The following is a 22,333-nucleotide window of genomic DNA, read 5'->3' as shown; positions in this document are numbered from 1 at the left end:
ATAAATCACTGGAGAAAAGTTCTGTGATGACAGTTAGGGTATTCACTGTTGTGATCTCTAGGGCAAACCAGTTCAGTTCAGGCACCCTCTCCACTATTGCTAGTAGCCCAGGCTGGGGTAATCCTTGGGGATTCCTGGCAACTTCCCCAGCATCGGGTTTCTCTCTATCCCCATGATATCTCTCTCTATCATGGTATCTCTATCATTGCATTCCCCCTCCCTCCCTGTTCCAGTTCAACCATCCCATTCCCTTATGCTCTCATCCCCTATCCCCTACCCTCCATTGCCCACCCCTCATCCCCAGTTTACTCATGGAGATCTCATGTATTTCCCCTTCCCAGGGTGGCCCATGTGTCCCTCTTTGGGTCTTCCCTGTTAGTTTGCTTCTCTGGAGTTGTGGGTTGTTGCCTGGTTACCCTTTGCTTTATATCTAGTATCCACTTATGAGTGGGTACATATGATGTTTGTCCTTCTGAGTCTGGGTTAGACTCAGGAAAATATCAGGATGATATTTTCTAGTTCCATCCATTTGCCTGCAAACCTCATGATGTCATTGTTTTTTTTCTGCTGAGTAGTACTCCAAATAAGACAAAATGACAGCCTACAGAATGGGAAAAGATTTTCACCAACCCCACATCTGACAGAGGGCTGATCTCCAAAATATATAAAGAACTCAAGAAACTAGACATCAGAATAATGAACAATCCAATTAAAAAATGGACTATAGAGCTAAACAGAATTCTCAAAGGAAGAACTTCAAATGGCGGAAAGACATTTAAGGAATTGCTCACCATCCTTAATTATCAGGGAAATGCAAATCAAAATGACTCTGAGATACCATCTTACACCTGTCAGAATAGCTAAGATCAAAAGCACCAAAGACAGCTTATGTTGGAGGGTATGTGGAGCAAGGGGAACATTCCTCCACTCTTGGTGGGAGTGCAAACTGGTACAGCCACTTTGGAAATCAGTATAGCAGTTTCTCAGAAAATTGGGAATCAATCTACCTCAAGACCCAGCTATACCACTCTTGGGCATATACCCAAGGAATACTCAATCATACCATAAGGACATGTGCTCAACTATGTTCATAGCAGCATTATTTGTAATAGCCAGAACCTGGAAACAACCTAGATGCCCCTCAACTGAAGAATGGATTAAGAAAATGTGGTACATATACACAATGGAGGTGAGCTTTTAAGGACAGATCAAGACCCTAATCCAGGTCTTGTTGTTCCTACTCATTGATGTGACTCTGCTTTTCTTTTCTTGCCTATGAGTCTTAGCCTGTTAGCATGTAGGGCTGAGAGAAAGAGACCTGGAAGTTCAGTTCAGTCCTCTAAGAAGCCCTAGGTGACATCTATCACCATCTCTCCCTGGGATTCTATCCTAGAGAGCATCCTAGAATCCTGTTCTTCCCCTAGTCCCAGGTCTGGGTAGGGTAAGGCATAAGTGCATGTGGCCAGTAAATCTTCGGTGGCCCAGGGAAGGAGCTCCAGATTTGAGATACAGAGCTAAGGTCCAGGGCCTCTGACCTGCAGTCTAGCATAGTGGGATCAGAAACCTGAGAGCCACTCCACTGCCAGGAAAACGATGCAGCAGCCCAGAAGGTAGGAGAAGAGATGACCAGCTTCATCTGCAGATCTCCAGCATCTCTCTGGGAGCTTTTCAATAACCCCAGAAATTCCTGGAACAGAGCAGAACCTGAGGGCTAGATGAAGCAAGGATATATGTCTTAAAACCTCTAACAAGTGCATCTAAGTCCCTGAGTGATATCAAGTCTGTCCTATACTGTGGATTGGAGTTTGATGTGCTTCATCATTCTCTTCCAGGTGCCCTGATCTAAAAGGAAAACAATAGAGGATACACTTTGGTGACAAAAGGTAGGGGGCACCTGGATTTGAACCAGGGACCTCTTGATCTGCAGTCAAATGCTCTACCCCTGAGCTATACCCCAACTTGTACATAACCTCTCATTATTACCTCTTCAACCATGGCATGGCACCCAGCCTGCCTATATGTTTATAATCCACTGTGGCTTCTCTGTGTTCTAGAAACTAGCAATCATTCTGCACTATAACTTGCCTTCCCTTTTCTCCAACCTCAACCTGTCCCTCTCTGCACCCCCATCCTGAAGGGTGTGGCAAAGGCACCAGCCTTGCACCTGGAAAGGATACCTCATTGTAAGCATCCTCTAAGTCACACACTGGTCAAGACAAGAGCAGCTCATCCTGGGTCTTCAACTAACCTGACACTGAGTGCTGGAAAAGCCTTTTTCACACTACAAGGCCTCAGGAAGGTGCTCCTATTTCACTTGGTCATTCATTCACTCAACAAACATGGAGCTTGGTAGGTGTCAGTCCCTGTCCATGTGAACACAGGGACAAGTAAGATATTTCATTCTCTTGAGACAGACAGTTTCCAGGTAAATGACTGAAGAAGGCTTTGAGGACATTCAGCAGGAAGACTTACCCCATGGTTGGCTGACAGGGAGATTATAGAGAGTTATTGATGTGATTAAGATCTGAGTTGTCCCAAGGCTCTCACAGAGTCACATTTGAAGTTCCATTCTTTCTTAACCACTCATCTATTTTCAGCAAGGAGAACAGGGAAGCTGTGGATGCCACTAACACAGAAGTCAGACAGTCGAGGATCAGCCTTTGCTCTCTGTTTTGGCTGTTTTTCATCTGCAGTAATTGGAAACCAGAAAGTCTAACAGTACAACCAGAAAAGGGCCCTGTGTTTTAGCCTGCATGAGGACCAGGCCATGCACTGTAACATTTGAGCATGTCCTGTGTTGAGTCAGCAGGCACGGGCAGTGCTCTCTGGAACCTACATAGTGGTCTGGGGAACTGAGGGCTAGCTCACTCACCTTGTTCTGGAAGATCTGAGATTGTCCATTCCATCCCCTGGAACCTAATGTATTGGGGTGTTTTGAGTGAAAATGGCCCTCATGGGATCATGTTTGAATGCGTGGTCCCCAGTTAGTGGAACTGTTTGGAAAGGATTAGGAGATATCTTATGGGAGTGCCCTTGTTGGGGAGTTGTGTCACCGGGGGTAGGCTTTGGTTTCAAAAGCCCACACCAGGCCCAGCCCCGCTTCCTCTCTCTGCCTTCAACTTACAGATAAGATGTGAGTTTCTAAACTACTGCTCCAGTGTCATGCTGCCACTCGGCTCCCTATCATGGTGGTCATAGACTCACCCTCTCTGAAAATGTAAGCAGGGCCATAATTAAATGCTTCCTTTTATACATTGTTTGGTCATGGTGTCTCTTACCATCAATAGAACAGTAACTAACACATGGATCCTCACTCTTCGGGCCCAATGAGGCCAGATGACCAACCTCACCTTATGCACTTCCCTGAGAATCTTTCTTGTTGCAGTACTTTGTTTAAATAAGCGCCTGTCTCTTGTTGATAGAAACATGGAAGGCCATCATTGGCAGGACGATGAAGCCCTCAAGATGAGGCACAAAAGTAAACAGGACCTAAGGAAATATGGGACCAGGCCTTCAGCCAGCCTTCTTGCCCTTCCTGTGCTGGAATGACACAGTGAACACTGGCCTCGGTGTCTGGTCCTGTCCATGTCATTGCCTGAGTCAGCCAGCCCTAGGATGTTTCCAAATCTGTCCTCTCTGACTTCCTCGGCACTCACAGCCTTATTTTGAGACATCACTGATAAGCTCAAGGCATTATCTCTTGTGCTGAATAATTCATGCTGTCAGCTGGTGAGGCTGTGATGCCCAGATGTTTGGTCAAACACCGATGAAGATGATGCTGTGAAGGCATTTTTGGTTGGCACCCAAACTTCAGTCAGCAGATTTTAAGTAAAGCCCATTAGCTTCTGTAAGGTGGGTGGGCCTCCTGTAACAGTTAAAGGCCTGGGAAGAAAGAGTGGTGTCCCTAAAGAAGAAAGAATTTGACCTCAAGACCTTAACATGCCACCTCTTCCAAGTATCTATCCTGTACTATCCTGTATTCTGCCCTGCAGAAATCAGACTTCCTACTGCATGCTGTGCAGGCATTTCTTAGACTATCTCTTTGTGAACACATAAAAACACAAATTCACACATACACAATGTGTCACTTCTGTTTTGTCTAAGCAGCCATGACCAATGTGCCCAATTCAAACATCTGCCACTGTCGTCTTCTTTAACCAGAGGCAGGATTCTGCCTCCATCAGAACTGAGCCAATGAAAACTAGCCTTAGCCCTACAAGAATGACATAAATTTTCAAGAGACTGGGACTCTCCTGAAGGACATGCAACCAATTCAGTGTTCATGGGAAGAAAAGGTAGGGGGCACCCGGATTTGAACCGGGGACCTCTTGATCTGCAGTCAAATGCTCTACCCCTGAGCTATACCCCCACCTGCTTATATATGTCTAATAAACATTCTAAACCTGTGTGGCCACTCCCTGACAGTCACCATCTGGCATGCATACTTGCCAGTGCTCTGCCATCATCTGCTTCCTCCTAGAATGCCCAGCCCTCAGCTGCCTCTGTACACCTCACTACCACTTCCCCCTGGCAATCACCATCCTTCCCTAGTTCCCAGTTGAGACATGGGCGTTAAGTCCTGGAGGTCTGTGCTAGAGATCTTTCAGACTCACCTGAAAGATCCAGATGTAGAGGTCTGGCTGTTCAACTGACATCTGGAGATAAATAAACCTGGGCAGTATTAAAGAAAAGCACATTCCTTTGCTCCTGTCTAAGAACTACTAAACCAGACTCTCTGGGAAGGGGACCAGAGGATGACCTCTATCTCAGACAAGCTCAGGGAATGGCTCTGGCTCACTGACAGACTGTGACTAGTGAGTTAATCTGCTCCCTTCCATTGTATAGATGTGGGGGAAATGGCAGTGGTTAAAATCATGCCCAAAGAAAACACATGATTCGTGACATAAGCAGAGTTCACATTTACGGTGAAGAGACTCTGCACCAAACAGCCCGGGGCCGAGGATCCCTGACCCTCTCCTCTCCCCTTCCTCCCTCTTACTTACCATTTACAGAAGGCTTCAGATGCCTGTCTCTGAGTCACACCCTCCACCTGTTTTCCCTGTTGGGATTCACATCACTTTCCTGTGCTTTGCCACACACAAGGACCCACATGATTGTGAGTTTCCTCACTTTTAGTGAAATAATCACAATGCACTGACTCCTTCAGATGGGTCTCTATTTAACCTTGAGCTTACACTGTCCTTCTTGTAGACCCATCCCAGGACTTGTATTTTGGAGTATCTACAGAGAAGACCACTTGGACACCAGTTTAAGGCAATAAAAAGTTTTATTAGCTGACTGTAGTCACTGGGTGTTCAGGATCCCAGTGTAGCCCCAAGCCTTTCTCGGGGTGAGCTTTTAAGCACAAAAACCATTTCCTGGGTTGACATTCTTCAGTTCACAAGAACAGTTAGCCAGAAGTGGAACTATAGACAAGGTTAGTAAATTTAGAGACTTTCCTAGAACTATGGACTTTTATGGATTAGGTCTTTGTTTTGGTTTTGGTTAGTGGTACTGTATACATGCTGAGTTTTATGACCTGAATGTACTTCCATCATGGAGTCAGTTGTGCTAAGGTCTCGGGGCCTTTTACATTTGTAAAAATCATTCTGGGCCAGCACCCTGTGGCCCTTGTGGAGCCTCAGTTTAGAGAACTGCCATTCAGAGCTAAAGCCTTGCTCTCTCCTTCATTACTGGAGTCTTGTCTTTAACCCACTGTTTCTACTGTTCTCTGTCCACCCCACTCTGGCTCCACAGTAATGTTCTTAGAGGGTTGTTGTCTGTTTCTGTTGCTGGCTCTTCTTCATAACCTCGCCTCACTTTCTAATGCACTATAATTCTTTTCATTCTTACACTATAGGAATTATCAACCAATTCCAACTGATCAGACGTGCCTGGTGGTTTGAATGAGATGGGCCCCCATAGGCTCATATCTTTGCCTGCTTAGTCCACAGTTGATGAACTGTCTGGAAAGAGGTGTGTCACTGGAGATGGGCTTTGGGGTTTCAAAAACCTACTGCACCAGGCCCGGCCCAGCCCTCCTCTCCCCTCCCCTCCCCTCCTCTCCTCTCCTCTCCCCTCCTCTCTTTTTCTTCTTCTCCTCCTCCTCCTCCTCCTTCTTCTTCTTCCTCTTCTTCTTCTTTTCTCTCTCTCTCTCTCTCTCTCTCTCTCTCTCTCTCTCTCTCTCTCTCTCTCTCTCTCTCTCTCTGCCTTCAGATCAGGATATAGCTCTCAGCTACTTCTCCAGCACCATGCCTACATATGAGCTGCCATGCTCCCTGCCATGATGATAATGAACTAACCAATCCTCTGAAGCTATAAGCAAGCCCCCAGTTAAATTCTCGCTTTTGTAAGGATTGTCTTGGTTGTGGTGTCTCTTCACAGCAATAGGACAGCGACTGAGACAACATGCTATTTGCAACCATGAATTTGCGTTCCTAATCCTCAGTGGCCCCTCCTATGTCTGACAGTCTCATTTATACCCTGTATGCATATTCTGAATTCCTTGGGTCAACTAAAGTCCCCTCCTCCACTTAGTCAGTCCCTGATGTACCCAGTTTGGTGCTAGGTATGGGGATCACACCTGAGGCAACCAGCACCTCCACAATAGTCATCCCAAGTTTAAGTTCAGCTGCATCCACAGTACACATTTATTCTCATGCTCACGGTTCAGCACTGTGGGAACCAATCAGCTGGTATAGGCTGGTATTAGAAGTCTCTGCCTCAAGCCATGAGTATTCCTCTGTTTAGTTTCACTCTGTGATCTGGCCTTGGGTCTACTTCCTGTATGTTCATTCTCAGGTCCCTTTCAGACAAAAAGTGGTAGCTTGATGTAGTGGCTTAGATGAGAAATATCCCCCCACAGTCTCAGGTATTGAACACTCGGTCCCCATTTGGTGGCGCTGTTTGGGGAGGTTTGGGTAATGTAGCAGTACTGGAGGAAAAGCTTCATGCTATTTCTAGTTCCTTCTATCTGCTTTGTGCTTGTGGTTGATGAAAGGACTCTCAGCTTCCTGCTCCAGCCACCATGCCTGCCACTTGCTGTCCTGTCTCTACACCATGATGGACTCTCCCTCTATCCCCACAAGCCAGAATAAACTCTTTCCCATACGTTGTTTTTGGTCATGGTATTTTCTCATAGCAACAGGAAACTAACTGATACACTTGGTGAACAAGGGAGATTATACAGAGCTATTAATATGGTTAAGACCTGAGTTGCCCAGTGCTCTCATCAATCCATACCTCCACTCCTGAATTTGTATTCTGTCTTAGCCATTGACCTATTTTAGGCAAGGAAACCATGGAAGCCAAAGATGCACCTGGTGTGGAAGCCTGGTGATCTCAGTCTTAGCCTTGTCTCCCCTTTTCGGTGTTTCACTAATTCAGGTGTCTTGGGCTAACGGAAACACAGGGACAATTGTTAGCAGGAATTCGAGGAGTCCATGGCACAGCAGAGAAGCATGAAAACCCAGGTTCATGAAATGGCTGGACTCTGAGAGAAGCCACAGGCCAGGACTTCAATCAGCCAAATCAAAGGGCCACTGGAGCAGGGCAGTGGTAGAGCACACCTTTAATCCCAGCACTAGGGAGGCAGAGCTCTGAGTTTGAGGCTAGCCTGATCTACAAAGTGAGTTCCAGGACTGCCAGGGCTACATAGAAAAACCATGCTTCAAAACAAAACAAAACAAACTAAAAGAAGCCACCGGAACTTCACAGTGAATACTGGCCTCGGCCTCTGGTCCTGATGGTCCATGTCTCTCTCTCTCTCTCTCTCTCTCTCTCTCTCTCTCTCTCTCTCTCTCTCTCTCTCTCTCTCTCTCTGGTATTGATGAACCGATGTCTTATCCAGGATTATTCTCACCTCTCTGTATGATTTACTCAATACTTATAGGTTTACTCAAGAGCATGGCATTGGCCAAGATTAAGACAATATCTTTTGTGCTGGTTAATTTTATGTAACCCCTTGGTGGGGCAATGTGCACAGATGTTTAGCCAAACACATCCATGTTAGCTGTGAAGACACATTTTGGTTATAAGCCACGTTTCAATCAGTAAAAACTCTTCACAATGTGAGTGGGCCTCCTCCTGCACCACTTCTAAACTCAGGAGGAAAGACTGGTGTCTCTGTGGTAGAAGGAATTTGGCCTGCAGTTATACGTAACTCTGTCTGCTCTGTCACCTCTTCCTGGTGTCCATCCTACACACATCAGAATTAAGTTTGAAACAGAATTAAGTGCTCAGCAGTTAAGAGCACTGGCTGCTCTTTCAGAGGACCCACATAGCAGCTGACAATAGCCTGCAATTTCAGTTCCAGGGGATCCAATGCCCTCTTCTGTTCTCTGTGGGCACTGCATGCAAGTGGTACACAGATATACATATAGGCAAAACACCTAAACATAAGATTAAAAAAAGAATAGATCTTCAAAGAAAAAAGAAAATGGCCGCTCCTTAAAACTCTCTTTATAGACACACAAGCACACAAGCGCACACACACAGTCTGTCGTATTTTTTGTGGACAGCTGTGGCTAACATACCCCCATCCATACATCTGCCACTGTTGTCTCCTTAATCAGATGCAGGACCCCATCCCCTCCAGGACTGAGCCAAAGGATAACTGGTCCCTGACCTTATGGACAGAACTCAGGCTAGAAGAAATAGACAATGACCTTCTAATAAAAGCCCAACCTTTCACTCCTCTCTCTGTCTCAGAGGATAAGTCAGTGTAGGAAAACCAACATTGCATACATAGAGGGAAAGGGGAGGGGCACCTGGATTTGAACCAGGGACCTCTTGATCTGTAGTCAAATGCTCTACCCCTGAGCTATGCCCCCCACTTAAGAATAAACGCTCATTAGCACTTTTTCATCCATGGCACCATACCAAAACTAGCTGCCCACTTACACTCCAAGATCTCTGCATGTTCTAGGCACTGGCAAGCTCTGCACTACAGCCAGTCCTCCCTTCATTCTCTCCTTAACTACCCCCTTGAAGCCCCTCTGTCTTGAGGTGTAGTGAGGGAAAGTGTGTCCAACAGTGGCATTTCCTCTGAGTCCACACGTGGTAGTCAGAGCAGGAGCTGCTGGTTTAGGGGCTTCTGTGAACCACATATGCAGCCCAACACACGAAGTGTGGAGAGCTTCCTCCACTCATTTCACTCCATCGTCCATTCACCAAACAAACACTCATGGGACTCTTTAGGTGTTGGTCTGTCATCCATGTTGAGAACACAGAGACAAGTATGATATTGTTCTCGTTATTCAGAATTCAAGTAAGAGACAAGTCCATGAACCAAAGTATATCCACAGAAGTGGCAGGAGCCTAGGCAGAGGCCACTGGAAGTGAAGAGTGTGGAAAGCATCTTGGGAATCAGTCAAGGCTTCACAGAACTGATAAGGAAAACTGGCAAGAGAGAGGAGCCGCTTCCTCTATCCCACAAGCCTCCTGTGGGATGGATTTCCTGCAGTGAAGGAGCTTCAAGGTCACAGTCTTTGCCACTGTTTGAGTGACAGTGACCTGCATGCGCACCTAGGGCACCGTGGGGAGGGGGGAATAAGGGCCAATGAGTGATAATGGCCTTTAATTGACTCCACGTTAATGGCTACTTCAGTTCTGCTTTCTTGCATGTAAAAAGAGATTCTAGCAAGGGAGCACCTGGATTTGAACCAGGGACCTCTTGATCTGCAGTCAAATGCTCTACCCCTGAGCTATGCCCCCACCTTTTTATGTGCACCTCTAATAAGCAATCTAAACCCCATGTGGACACTGCCTGCATGTCACAGTCCTGGCATGTACACTTGCCAGTGTTTTGCCATCATCGCTCCCTTTTATGAGGTCCATGCCTGAGTCACCTCTACATGCCTAACTGCTGTCTCCTCTTGACCCTCCTGCCCATAGTTCCCAACTAAGCAGGAGGATCAACTCCCAGAGGTCTGCATTTAAAACATCCTTAGACTCACCAGGGGTTAGGCTCAAAGGGTATGCTTTGGATGTGGGTAGGGCTAGGCAAAGCTAACAGTCTCTACCTGAGAACCCCTAATCAGAGTGTGTTCAAAAGGGTCCTGTGGGTGGACCAAACAAGCTCAATAGATGACTCTTACTTCTTGACAGTTTAAAGACATTGATTTCATCTGCTCCTTTCCCTGGTATAGATGTGGAGGGAAGGTGATGAGGGCTAAAATCATGTCCAAACAAAGCACACCTGATTCATGACTAAATCATAAGCAGAGTCCATTTCAAGGGCCTCTGTATGGATCGCGCAGGACAAGAAAATAAATGACCCAGTTACCTCTTTTCTGCTCCCTCTTACTTCCCGGGTTTTTTTTTGTTTTGTTTTGTTTGTTTGTTTGGGTTTTTTGGACCCTTCAATGCATCATATGGAATAAGCATTCTGAAGGAAGGGTCTAACCCTCAGGAAAGCGGTGAAGTGGGAGTGGGAGTCTAGTTCTGGACTTGAAAGTCAGGCACCTTACCTGAGAGGTTTCCACCCCACACTGGCTCATCAACTCAGACAGCTGGAAGAGGTGGGGGGGGGGGCAGGCAGACAGGCTGGCCATTGGTGTACCCAGAGTTCAGACCTCAGGATGTACTGAAGTGGGGCCTTCCTTTGGGAACTCTTCTTTTTGGCCCCTATCCTGAGAACTATCAGTTCAAAAGACTACAGATCCCAAGGTTGCAGGAAAGGATCATTTTCCTGGGGCAAGGAACTGTGGAGGACGTCAGGGAAGCTAAAACCCAAATCTACCTATGGCTTCAAGAGATGATGAGTGTTGTGTTTTTAAAAAACAGCAGGGAGGATTCACACCCTACAACAGGGCCCACATAGGAGGTTTATCGAGGGGAGGGGAGAAAAGGGGCAGAGTTGAGGGCAGAGTCGGGCCCCTAGGGACGACAGTGGAGGAAGAGGAAGAGAAAAAGAGAGGGAGGTGGGCAAGGCCTGCCTTTTATTAGAGAACTGCGCACAGGGGGTGACCTTAGTGGCTGCAGCTGAGGTCCATGCTGTCAGGACCCTAAGGGCAGGCCAGTACAGATGCCTGAATGCTAACAATGAGGAAATGAGTGCTTTCTTCCTGAGTGATAACTGATCTGATTATGTTGATTAGCTGGGAAATACGGTTCTGGTATAAATACTGTGTCTGCTCTGAACCTCTCATTTGTGACTTGAGAACTCAGTGTGTAAAATGGTAAGCCGTCTCTGCATCTGCATCACTCACTTATACTGAGTTGCGGGCACCTGTGTGGGCAGAAGACAAGGGGACAAGGTTGCCCTCTGCTCTGGCTTCCAACGCTCCAATGAGAGTCCTCTCTGCTCACACCATTGGCATCCTCAAAATGTGGACAGAGAGTTCACATGCTGGGGGCACAAAGAGAAAAATGAAAAACCATAAAAGAACTACACACTCAAGAGAGCGAGACAGGACTGAACAGGCTTGAAGGGGTAGGGTGGGAGAGGCACGCAGGTGCAGAACCGTCGGGGAGGACGGTAGGTCAACCTGACCACTGCTGAGCTCCTGTTCCTGCTCACCTCAGACAGAGAGGACATGCAGACCAAAGAAACGAGTCCCTCAGATGATGCTGACTCACAGCCACCTTTCCCTGGGTTACTTACAGGAACATGGGCCATCTTCACCAACAGAGCCAGCCCAGCCTGGCTGACTGCTCATGAGGTCTACCTCACTGGAATCCCATGTGCACCTTGCAGGCAGCTGCACCACCGAAGACCTCCCCTCCCTCTTATAAGACCTCTGGGGGGGAACTGTGGGTCTTGTGACTTTCATGAGCCTTCTAAGTCTCCTCCCTTCCCCCTCCAGAGAATGTTTCCATCCAGGGAAGCAGCTACACACCTACTTACCCTCTCCTTCATCCTTGTAGGAAGATTCGGCACTCGGGCTCAAGAGGCCAAGGGAAATCTATTCCTAACACCATGTTTCTTGAGCAAAACTAGGTGTAGCTAGGGAGTGTGGGAATTGGAATCAGGGGCTGTGATCTGCCAAGTGCTTACTCGGAAACAGCCAGTGTTGTGGTGGGCATCCATCAATTCTAAGCTTACTTCAGGGAGTTGAGTCCCTACATAATGGCTTGCCACCACTACCCCAGCAGTGCTGGACCACTCCAGTTGGTCACCGTTTCCCCATGGTCTGGGTTCTGCCCTCAAATTCCAATCATTGGCCATTTATACACCTCTACCATCTATGTCTAAATCCAACATCATGTCTCTCAATCACAGATAACAGATGAGTTGAGCATCACTGATGTTCACCATAAAGTCATTTAGCATCACACGGTGTTGTAAATCCCAGTTTCCTGTCATTTAGGATCATGGAATTTAGGGTGGATACTTAGAGGGAACTGGGATACCTCCCCCACCAATGTTAAGATTTCCATTGCCCCCAAGTGCTGCTAATTGAGAGGATTCAGCCAGGCTGAATAACCTCCAATTCAGCACATCCCCCCATAAAACAACCTCTAAAGACCAACCAGTTAAGAGCTTTTAAAAGTACACACTACCAGAGTTTGAGCGACAGCTCAGCAGTTCAGAGCAGTGGTTACCCTCGCAAAGGACCCAGGTTTGGTTCCCAGCATCAACATGGCAACTCACAACCATCAAGTACTCCAGGTTCAAGGTATTTGACACCCCTTCTGGCCTCCACAATAACCTGGCACAGTCTTGATCCACAGAGAAATACATGCAGGCAAACACTCATACACATAAAATAAAAATACACAATACCAAGCAAGAATTCTACTGCCTATCTTAAAAGTTAATCTTACAATGAATCTCAAACATAAACTTTTGTACATAAAAAACAATCAGTCGGCTATACTGTAGATCTTTATGGTGTATACCCATCTATCACTAGTTTCTTATATCAGGAGATTGAGGGTAGGAATGGGTATGTGGCCTGCCAGCAAGGGAGTTGGCTAGGAAAAGATGCTTTCTCTCTGCTCATATTCTGTTAATCTGGCATAGGGTAAGGACATTAGCTTCTAACAGCCTCTTGATATGGGAAGTCTAGACTTTTGGTTCATAGGATATTGCCAGACCCTTAAGAGTGTGGATGTAGCTAAGAGATTTACCACAACTGGTGGGTGGTGTGCTGCCAAACCTGGAGGATGTGTCTCAGTCCATACCATAGGAAACTGTTGTTTCAAGTCCTGGAGCAGGGTCCCTGTGTCTAGATTTGTTTCTGCTGTGGAGTCTGGAAGAGCTAAAAGATATTCTTCAGACAGAGAGGCAGTTAAGCTGAGTTGGGAGGCAGGTGCAAAGGAAATTTTAGTTTCCTAAGGAGTAAGATGATGACTGTGCCTAACTTTTGTAGAAATCTCTGCTCAGTCTGTTCCTCTATGTTCATTCTGCGGTCCCTGGTGGAGGACAAACAGCTGGTGGGAAAACCCCTTCATGACCATGACAGAAGTGCCCATGAGGATGCCCAGCCAGGTGTGCAGGTGTCAAGCCTCTTCTGTATCACATGCTGCCACCTCAGGGGGAAATCGAGTCACAGGACAGAGCCCTAGACAGTGGCTAGGAAGCGTGTCCTCCTCTCGTGGGGAGATCTGGAAAGAGGCCAGCTCTCCCAAAGCCTTGACTAATCATGGTCCAGGATTGAGGTCTATAGTAAATCCTGGTGGAACTTCTTGATTTCCACATCTATGAACTTTAAAGACAAAATTTCTGTCCCTCCTGGACCCCAAACACAGAGGATGTACCAGAACAGACTTACTGCAAAATACCTATGCCTAAAGATCCAGCAACACGGAAGTGCACAAGGTCACAGATGAAATTCACAGAAACTTAGCTCTATGCAGAAGTAGTCACAGTGCCTGTTACCTTTCCCACAGTGTGACTCCTCTCCTATATGCCACCTTCAGTATACTCCAGCATCCCACAAAACCATCTGATATAACAAATTACCTCCCAACTAGGAGACCCAGACCAACAGGTAAGCATCCTGGGATTCAGGGTATTCCCTGATTAGGCTCTGAACATGCCACTGAAGTAGCTCCCATCATGTTCTGCATGACACTTGGCTCCACACTGAAAATCCACCATCTGTCTTCACAATTTCTGAGGAGGTTGTAGAAAAATATGTGCTTTTCGATGGGTGGGCAATCCTTTCAGCTGCTCCCCCTATAGAATACTACGGGCTCAGAGGTCTTTTCACCTCTGCTATCCTTGGTCCCTTTTGTCTAGTTGGCTCACTCTTCTGGAAATACAGCCTGTGGTGGTGGATCTTAATTGTCAGCTTGAAGGGATAAAGAAAATGCCAGGACATTAATTAATTCAGCTCTGAGGCTGACCATGAGGCAGTCCCCAGAGATCATGGTGGCTCTGACCTAAAGAAGGATTCACCACTCCATGAACTCACCATAGGATGGAGTTAGTGGAAGGTGCTGAAACATGGGTAGTGGGACCACGCTGTAGGAAGTAGGTCATAGGGCACGTCCTGGGCATTATATCTTGCCCTGGCACCTTCCTGTGTTCCTGTTCTCTGGCCACCATGATATCAAATTTTCTGCTCTGTTCATGCTTTCCATTCCTGTCATGATAACAGAAAGCCCGTGAATCATAAGCAGAACAAACCTTCCTCCTTCAAGATGCCTTCCTAGGATATTTGGACACAGACACACAGAAGCCTGGCTAATACAGGTTCTCAGGAAACTTGTGGGTTGCTTATGAATTTGGTTCTATTCCCAACAGCAACCACCACACTCCTCTTTGATACTGCTTTTCCCTGGGTCAGTTGTAAGTATTTGGGCACATCAAGTTTCTATGGGATCATACCCTTCATCTTCCTAGGAACACCTGTCCAATGAGAGGATCTAGCTGGTACCACCTTGGTGATGTCATGGTCTTGAAAAAGGGTTTTTAAGCCACACAGTTGAGTTGGTCTTTTCCCTGAGGTTGTATCTGTGGAAGGCATCAAGTTTCCTCCCTCTTAAACAGATATGGATATTTTGGATACATCAATTTTATTTTCCCAACTATGCAATTTCTGAGTAATCCATACCATCTTTGAATTCTGCTGATAAAGCAAGCCAGTTCTCATCTGAGCTCAGATCTTTTTTAGGATCCCTTGCCAAATGCAGCCTATAGTAAGTAGCTCATGCATTGAGGCCTTTGCCCAACATCCCCTCCCCAGGTCTCCCCATCAAGGACATTTTCTGCCTTCCAGGCTTTCACAGGCTGCTGTCTTCCTGCCCTCAACAGTAGCTTCCTCTCCATTCCTGCAGCTGATAGCACAGATTGCTTACCACACACCACTGCACAGAAAGCCATGTATTTTGGGATGTGTCCCAGCAAGAACCCCTCCACACAGCCATTTCAGCATTTGGCAGTCTTAGTCACAGGGATGTTGTACAACAAGCCATGAGGAAGTCTGGTGTCACAAAACACACCCATCTGTTATGGTGCCCGTGAGTCTGCAGCTGGGATGTGAATAGAATGATGTAGACTGGACTTTTTGTCAACCAGAAATGGTGACATAGAAATGAGTTTGTTCAGAAATAGAAGAGAAATTAGAATCCAGAATACTCAGGATCTGACAGCCCAGGGCACACTCAGGTGAACAAGAGAAAATGAGGGTACATACACTATTTGAAGCAATTATCCAAGTATCAAAGACAGGGGCTTGTGATGAGGTGGTGCCTGTCCACAGTTGAACAGGGAGACACTGGACAGGCATCTGCCCAGAAGTATTTCCTGTGCAAGGTTTCAGTGTGTTTCATGCAAGGTTGTGAATTCAGAAAGACCTTGCTGTACTTTCAGTCACAGGCATGGGTATGTGTGACAACCCTTCTACATGGCCTCCTCACTCTTTTTCATTAGGATTTGGCATAAGTGACTCCATTTTGTTTCCAGTTAGTTCCATAGCTTGGAGCTGCTGTACCAATTCACAGGACAAGCAGATGTCATGATAACTATGGAAGTGCCAGATGACAGTCTTATCAACTGGCCTCATGTCCTGCCTGTATCACATCTTTGAACACCCATTGACCAAAGCAATCAATTCATGCTTCAGCCACTATCAGTCTGTGATTCTCAGCTGTCAATCACCCTTCCATATTTACTCTGCCATAATGAACCTGGTTCAAGACAGCATGACGTTGACAGTTGTTGCTACAAGGATGGTTGAGGAACAGGGTAGCTTGCTAACTTCCCCAGGAATGCCTGCTTTCCTGGTTGGGGATGGTTGTTCAGTAGTGTACACTCAATTCTGCTGGTACTCTGTCCAGGCACATACCCAGAGAAGGAAGTCCCTTGGAGACCTCACAGCCTGAGCCAGCCTTGTAACCATCCTCTGCCTGCCAGACTTAGCCTGCTCCACTGAAGCACTTGATTCCTGGACCCTTCGTGGGAATACTGCAGCCCCTGGTCTCACTTTCTCGAGGTTCACGTAATCTATACAGGCTAGTTCCTGCTTGCTGAGAAGCTGTGACCAAGAATGGCTTGTAATTCACTAATACCCCCCCCCAGCTGGATGTAAATGGATGAGAAGACTGTGAGGCTTTATTCAGCCATACAGAATAAATGAAATCATGACATTTTCAGGAATGTCATATGTGTGAGAGACAGAGACACAGACAGAGAGACAGAGAGAGAGAGAAGGACAGAAAAGCATTGGTGAAATTATTAAGGCCACTCCACGTAGTTAAAAGGAGATTCATTTAATGGCGTAACTTACAAGTTAAGGGATAGGTAGGTCGCGGGGTCTGGGGAAGGTGTATTGCAGTCCAGCGGTGTTCTCTGGAGCTCTGCTTGGCCCACCTTCACCGTCCAAGGTCCCAGGACCAAGTGAGTGCACCACCCATCCAGATCTCAGGTCTCCAGGTGCCTCCCTTGGCCCCGCCTTATAGGCGTGACAGTTGCCGAAGTCTCAATGGGGGTTGGAACTTCCAGATCAAAGCTGGAATGGCTACCCACTACATCTCCCCCTTTTTGTCTAAATAAGAAGGTTCTAACCTAATACAAGACTATATACAAAGGAATGATTATCAAATATTGTCCAGGAATAATGAGGGATAATGACCTAGATAAGATGGAACTACAACCAATGCAAACAATATCAAGCAAGAAACACATACTAAAATCCAGAGAAGTATAGAGCATAGGTAAATGGCATGTTACAAAGATCATTCCAAAAGGTGTCCTATCCTAAAGAACCTGAATCTAATACTGAATATGTTCTATCTACTAAGTTGTAACTATAACTGCTAGTCTTCAATCCCATCAAAGACCTGAGAAGGAATATAATGGTACCTGAGAAATGGTAGATGGATGCAAGCAACTTTCGGGAATATTGCAAGAGTAGACCAAGACAGCTGGCAGCCTGGACAGTTACATAATGTTTCTCAGCATTGTTGGTTGTAGAGAGCCATGCACGGCCGTGCCTCAAAGATGGTGCCGGCATCCGGCTTCTGCCTTCTGCCTTCCCAATGGCAGGTGCTCCTTATTTGGCTAAGGCTAGGATCTGGCTTGCTTCCGCACACCTGGACCTAATCTGGCTTGCTTGCGTATGTCTGACCCTATCGGCATTATCCACGTGGCACTACGGGGTTGATTGCCCAGTGGCTATAAAGGGCGTGCTTTCCCCGGGAGGAAGATCGGAGGAGAGGAAGGAGATCAGAGTAAGAGTGAGAGAGAGGAAGAGAGTGAGTGAGAGTGAGAGTGAGAGTGAGAGTGAGAGTGAGAGTGAGAGTGAGAGTGAGAGTGAGAGTGAGAAGATGGCTTTCCCTGGGGTCAGAAGATTGTTTCAAGGTTCCTGAATAAACTGCTTGGAGAAGAGCCTGGTGTTGTGTCTTCCTTGCTGGTCGAGGCAGACGCGACAGTTGGTGCATTCAAATTGGCTACAGGCCTAATGTATCTGACAGACCATTTCCAAAGCAGGAATTCTGAAAGACCATCTTACCCTGTCTTGGCAGAGTACAGTGGTCGCTTTCCTTGTGTCCTGCTTGTCCAGAAAGGACAGCATTGCATTTGTACTGTCAGCCGTCGAGGCAAGGGCAGTTCTTTACCCAGCAGGCCATTTTGTGCCAAGAAGACAAACTTCCAAATGGAAATGTCTTAGAAGCCCAACATTCTCTCGGGATCAAATTGGTGCAGCCAGGAGCAATTGTGTCTCGCGTCAACAGAATTCTAAGTTATTTAAATGCCATTTTCTCTAGGTCTATGAAGTGTTTGAAGATTACCTGTCCATCTGATCTATGTATCTGTAAATCTGGATAACCTAACTAACGTAACTATAGAGATGACAAGCATAGGTGACTATAAATCTATAAGTCTTATCTACCGAAATAACCTAAGGACTAAGGCTTCACGTAAACAAGGTAAACAGTCTATAAGCAAGTGTATGGTAAAGAACGATGACTTCAAAAATGTGACAATACACAAGATGTTATAACAGAGGTAGGAGTATATAGTGCGATATGCAATATGACAATAATCTTAAATATATATCAATATTTATAACAGAGTTAGGAGTATGTAGTGTGATATGCAATATGACAATAATCTTAAATATATATCAATATACCAAATATCCTAAACAGAAATAGAACATACATAAAGTATGACAGATATAAATTTACATTTGTATCAATATACAAATATTTCAAATAAGAGTAGAAATATATGTACATTATAACAAATATAGTTCTGTATTTGTATCAATATACAAATTATCTTAAACAGGAATATAAAAATAGTTTATATTTGTATCAACATATAAGAATCCATAACAGTGCAAATTATTTAAGGCTGCTGTTTTACTAAATTTGTTTACTAGTATACACAATAATCTACCATAATATCTTATACCTATCCATTCCATTTCTTCTTTTCCCTTTTTTCTCATTTTTTTTAGAATACTGAGTTTAATATTTTCTTCCACCCCCAACCCTATAACCATCATCCATAACCCTGAGAATTATGAAACCTAAGGGAGAAGGGGCGTCGTTTTCTTAGAATTGCTTCCTGCTGTTTAGGGGGTGATGTTATCTCTGTTGGGTACTGTGAGAAAGCTCCGATAGTTAAATCTCAGTTAGACTAACTGTAGGTTCTGCAGCAAGTCTTAGAGTTATGGGTAAGATTGTCTGAAATTCTGGTAAGAAGTGTAGTATGATGATGATTACCATGGCATCATTCTGGATTGGGTAGAGTTGTTGTTGGGGCCCCATCTTCTTTCTGGAGACTTCTGAGATTGCTATTAGAAAAACTTATTTGTTATCAAAATGGAAGATTTGGATTTAAAGAGGACATACCATGTAAGAAAGGATTCTGAGAAATCAAGAGTAAGCATGGAGAGAATTAGAATCTAGAAGACAATGGTCCCTTTTTATTGGTTTCCTTCTGTCCCACACCAGAGGGCTCTTCTGATATGGGACTGAAGAATCTCTCAAACTTTTCTTTTAGCAATGTGCTTGGGTTTAGAGAAGGAGTGAACCAATTCCATCTCCAAAGCCAGCTTGGCTTATAATTGAATTGGAACCACAACTTTTCTAGATTGAGAGAGAGATAGATGTTAGACAGTGAGATTTTACCATGTGAAGATTGGTACCAATAGATTCTTTCTTTCTGCTGTAAACATCCGGATATCCAAGGCCTTATGATTTTTGGAAGATGGGTATTTCCATTATCCTGGAAAGACAAAAACAGAACCCTACCCCAACCTTTGATTGTTAAATTTTTCTTACAACTTGTAGAGATGTCACATTGGTGGATGATCTTTTACTTCTCCTCATCAAGGGGTTTTTCCTGTTCTAATCGAATTTTTATTAATTTTGTTGGTATCCATAGCTTTTTTTCTTCTCCTGCAGAAACAAAGGCAAAACCCCTTCCTCAATGTAGAACATATCCAGGTTTCCATTCTGAGGTCAGCACATCCTTGAAATAAACCGGTTGGTTTAGCTCAGGAGTTTTGTCTGTCATCCAATGTCTCTCCACAGCTGTTGTTCCTTTCTCATCAGCATTGAGAAAATTCAAGGTTAATAAAGCACTATACAATCTATTTCTAGGAGTCATTGTTACCTGTTGCTGTTTATTTAGCATATCCTTTAAAGTTCAATTGGATCTTTCTATGACTGCTTGGCCTGTGGGATTGTGTGGTATACCTGTAACACGCATTATATTGTAATAAGCAAAGAATTGTCTCATTTTATTGGAGACATATGCTGGGGCATTGTCTGTCTTAATTTGTACAGGTATTCCCATGATGGCCATAACTTCTAATAGGTGTGTAATCACAGAATCAGCCTTTTCAGAACTCATAGGAGTTGCCCATTGAAATCCTGAATAGGTGTCAATGGTATGATGTACATACTTTAATCTTCCAAATTCTGCAAAATGAAACACATCCATCTGCCAAATTTCATTTCTTTGTATACCTTTTGGATTGCTCCCTGCAGGTAATGGAAGTTGGTTATAGATGGAACAAGTAGGACATTTTTTCACAATAGCCTTAGCCTGTTGCCAAGTGATGGAGAAATCCTTCTTCAAACCTTTGCTATTTACATGGTATTTCTTATGAAATTCTGAAGCTTCTAGCACATTACCTATTAGTAACTGATCAATCTCATCATTACCTTGTGCTAGAGGTCCTGGCAGACCTGTATGGGATCTGATATGTGTTATATATATAGGATGTTCCCTTTTTCTGATGATTTCCTGCAATTGTATGAATAATGAAGTTAATTCTGTATTATCAGGAATAAATTCAGCAGTTTCAATATATAAAACAACTCTCTCTGCATATTGAGAGTCAGTGACTATATTGAGGGGTTCTGTGAAGTCCATCAGTACCATAAGAATGGCATACAGTTCTGCCTTTTGTACAGAGCTGTATGGACTTTGTACCACTTTACTTAAGTCTCCTGATTTATATCCTGCTTTCCCTGATTTATTTGCATCAGTATAGAATGTGAGGACTCCACAAATTGGCTTTTGTCATACAATGTGAAGAAGGACCCATTCGGTCTTCTTTATAAATTCTATTCTCTTGTTTTTGGGATAGTGGTTGTTAATCTCTCCCAAAAAGTTACTGCAGGCTCTCTGCCAGTATTCATTATCTTCCCATAGTGATGAAATTTCTTCATTAGTTAAAGGTACTACAATTTCTGCTGGGTCCATTCCTGTCAACTGGCGAAGTCTTAGTTTAACTTTTTGAATCAAATCAGAGATCTTTTCTATATAAGTCTTTAATTTCTTATTTGGTTTACATGGTAGGAATATCCATTCCAATATAATATCTTCCCTCTGCATCAAAATACCTGTTGGGGAATGTCTGGAGGGGAATATGACAAGAATGCATTTAAGTTCTGGATCCACACAATCCACATGTGCTTCTTGAATTGTCTTTTCTACTAGAGCCAATTCCTTCTCAGCTTCGGCTGATAATTCTCTTGGACTATTTAATTCTTTGTCCCCTTCTAAAGTATTAGCCAAATTTTGTAGTCCATCTTTGGGTATTCCCATGATACCCAGTAAGTTGGAAATGCTTCCTAATAACTTTTGAAAATCATTAAGAGTCTTCAATCGATCTCTCCTTAGTTGTACCTTTTGGGGTCTAATTTTTTGTAGCTCTATCTTATGTCCTAAGTAATTAATAGAATCTCCTCTTTGTATTTTTTCAGGAGCAATTTGCAGTCCCCAGCGAGGCAAAACTTTTTTTACTTCTTCAAACATGCTTTCTAATGTATCTAATTTTGGATCAGCTAATAGGATATCATCCATATAGTGATAAATTATAGATTGTGGAAACTTTACACAAATTATCTCCAATGGTTTCTGCACAAAGTATTGGCACAAAGTAGGGCTGTTTAACATTCCCTGTGAGAGGACCTTCCATTGATATCTCTTGACTGGCTGAGAATTGTTATAATTAGGTACTGTGAAGGCAAATTTTTCTCTATCATTTTCTTGTAAGGGTATGGTAAAGAAACAGTCTTTTAAGTCAATAACTATTATAGGCCATTCTTTAGGTAGCAGAGAGGGCAAGGGCATCCCAGTCTGTAGGGAGCCCATTGGCTGAATTACTTTATTAATAGCTCTCAGATCTGTCAGCATTCTCCAATTACCAGACTTTTTTTTAATAACAAATACAGGAGAATTCCAAGGGCTGGTAGATTCTTCAATGTGTTGAGCATTTAACTGCTCTTGAACCAGCTGTTCTAAAGCTTGTAGCTTCTCTTTTGTCAAAGGCCATTGTCCAACCCAGACAGGTTTATTAGTTAGCCATTTTAAAGGTAAGGCAGTTGGTACTTCTGAGAGTTCAACAGCAGTCGTGCTCTGTTTGTGAACAACCTGAATGGTTGGTGACTGATTTTTATAGCATGTCATGATATT

The 22,333-nt window shown here is 44.6% G+C and overlaps 4 non-coding genes across 4 annotated transcripts; all 4 read right to left on the bottom strand.

The window, feature by feature from the left end:
* Positions 1-1,885: 1,885 nt before the first annotated feature.
* Trnac-gca (transfer RNA cysteine (anticodon GCA)) lies at positions 1,886-1,957 on the bottom strand. Its single transcript has one exon. It is a non-coding gene; the product is annotated as a tRNA-Cys (tRNA).
* A 2,340-nt stretch (positions 1,958-4,297) lies between these two features.
* On the bottom strand, positions 4,298-4,369 carry Trnac-gca (transfer RNA cysteine (anticodon GCA)). The gene has a single exon. It is a non-coding gene; the product is annotated as a tRNA-Cys (tRNA).
* Positions 4,370-8,759: 4,390 nt separating this feature from the next.
* Positions 8,760-8,831, bottom strand: Trnac-aca (transfer RNA cysteine (anticodon ACA)). The gene has a single exon. It is a non-coding gene; the product is annotated as a tRNA-Cys (tRNA).
* Positions 8,832-9,642: 811 nt separating this feature from the next.
* Positions 9,643-9,714, bottom strand: Trnac-gca (transfer RNA cysteine (anticodon GCA)). The gene has a single exon. It is a non-coding gene; the product is annotated as a tRNA-Cys (tRNA).
* Positions 9,715-22,333: the final 12,619 nt, after the last annotated feature.

Source organism: Peromyscus californicus, unplaced genomic scaffold, assembly GCF_007827085.1.
Source record: "Peromyscus californicus insignis strain IS unplaced genomic scaffold, ASM782708v3 Scaffold_6__1_contigs__length_162567912, whole genome shotgun sequence".
Taxonomy (NCBI): Eukaryota; Metazoa; Chordata; class Mammalia; order Rodentia; family Cricetidae; genus Peromyscus; species Peromyscus californicus.
This window is presented reverse-complemented; position numbering and strand designations above follow the sequence as displayed.